The following is a 2,286-nucleotide window of genomic DNA, read 5'->3' as shown; positions in this document are numbered from 1 at the left end:
GACGTTTTAAGTAGAGTATTATAAATTAATGCGTCAACGACGTAGACTTAGTGTTTTATTATCTAACCAACTTCCCAAACTAATTAGCCTATATAGCTTAAGCTTACTAAAAGCATTACCATGGTAGCCTGGTATCATCAGATGGTAATACCATGGCACTTTAAACTGTAGGCTACTCATGGTAAGTGATACCCATCACACTTACAAAAAAAAGTGTTGCCTGAAGGGCACAAACAGATTTCCACTAGGCTATATAAACATTATTCCAATGGACCTTTTTCACAGACTAATCCACGCAAAGTTGTATAGCCTATAATTTAAATTTATTTTAATGTACGTACGTTTATAACATAATCATTTGTATTATATTACCTTTTTGCATCAAATTACAAAAAACTATAACACTGTAGCCTAAGTGTTTTTTTAATACAAGGCTGTGGGATGTGATGGTCAAATTGACCGTTATCAATCTCTCTCTATTTTTTCCTCTTTTGAAAGTTGTGAAACCATTATTTTTTATGCTATTTGAGCAAACACAAAAAAAATATAATGTAGTCTCTCATTCACCACTTTAGAAGTTTACCCAACTATGACAACTTCCGTTTCTGAGAAATCGGAAATGTGAAAAAAAAGAAGACACTTTCGTTCTTCACCTGCACAAGTGGGCTAATTAGTTTAGTGTAGTGCTATATTAATCCCCTTGGGGCAATTAATTCAGACTATGTGCTCCAAGATCGTAGACGATTCATTTACAAATGAATTGTAAATACACAGTTTCCTCAACACAAATAATCTTTAATGTGATTTTTTTTAATCGGTATTCGGATCAAGCTATAACATGTTATCAAAAATCTTCCCATAATACTTATATTCCACTACTTTCCTCTGTGTCCCATTACAATCATAGCTTGAAGTGCAACTGCTTTCTTACTAAAATTAATGAGCATCTCTTTAGTCTATGATACATTGAAATCCAGTTTCATACAGTTACACCAAGGAAAAAAAACAGTCCGTATTCCTGGTCGAAATGTGAAAGCAAATAAAGAAGAACAGGATAATCTGCATATTTTACCAACCTTGGGAACTCGGATAATCATTTGTGTGTAAAAATAATAATAATAATAATGATGAAAGTACATCCTTGAGGTGAACCAAAAGTATTTAATGTGTCTGATAAAACCCAATTAACCATAACCCTTAAATTGTCTATCTGTTAAAAAGTTCATAACCCATGAAACGAGACCATGATTACAATTAGATTTTCCCTAAAATGACAGGTTGCCGAGTAAATGCCCCACTATTTTCCAACGCGATATGCAAGCTGCAGTGGATCGAGAAGAAAAGCCCAGTAACCATCATTATGCTTTTTGAAATCTTTTTCTAATTCTTTTTGCAGATTTTCTCAATAATGGAGAAACTCCTCTAAGCTGCTCTCTAAAAAATAAAAGTTCTTTATTGGCATCAATGGTTCCATGAAGAACCTTCAACATTCATGGAATCTTTACATTCCACAAAAGGTTCTTTAGTGGAAAAGGGTTCTAAAGATTTGTAGAATGTTCTTTACTGTTGACTGAAAGATTCTTTGGGGAACTGAAAACGGTTCTTGTGCAAATGCATTGATGCTAAAACATCCATTTTGTTTTTACGAGTGTGCCTCATTAAGCGGCGTGGCTTTCAACTCTCTCAGTATATTAAAAGGATTCAATAAAAAAAAATTTTTTTCAATGAATCCTCAGCAAACATTCAAGAAACAATAAAGTGTTTATGAGATCATGGCGTTTGAAAGGAGAAAGCCTTCATTATGCAGGAGGTAAACAGACAGTGTTTTCAGTGGTATTACTGGTGTGCCGAGGGCAAACACACACTGAGCTGAAACACAAAGGGAGATCTCAACGCTCTCTGTGTCCAAGTCCGACGTTTGCTTGATTCTGCAACTCTCTCACCATCGTCATTGTCACTGCAGACGGAAACGCTCCTCATTAAACATCCTCCTCATCCCTCCTGATCACAATACACCCAGAGATCTCGGATCATCATGAAACATTTCACACAGAGCAAACATCACTGCTGGTGTCTTATAAAACAGGGGGTTATATCCTAAACTAGTTTAACCAGCAAGACTCTTGGTCAACAAGCATCATTAGAAAGATTCTAGCATGATATTTCAAGAACACTTTACAATAAGGTCCCATTAGTAAACCCATTAACTAACAGTGAGTAATATTATTTACAGTGTTTGTTCATCTATTTTCATTGTTGGTTTATGCTAACTGATGTAGTTAACAA

This window comes from Phoxinus phoxinus (genome assembly GCF_949152265.1).
Source record: "Phoxinus phoxinus genome assembly, chromosome: 16".
Classification (NCBI taxonomy): domain Eukaryota; kingdom Metazoa; phylum Chordata; class Actinopteri; order Cypriniformes; family Leuciscidae; genus Phoxinus; species Phoxinus phoxinus.
This window is presented reverse-complemented; position numbering follows the sequence as displayed.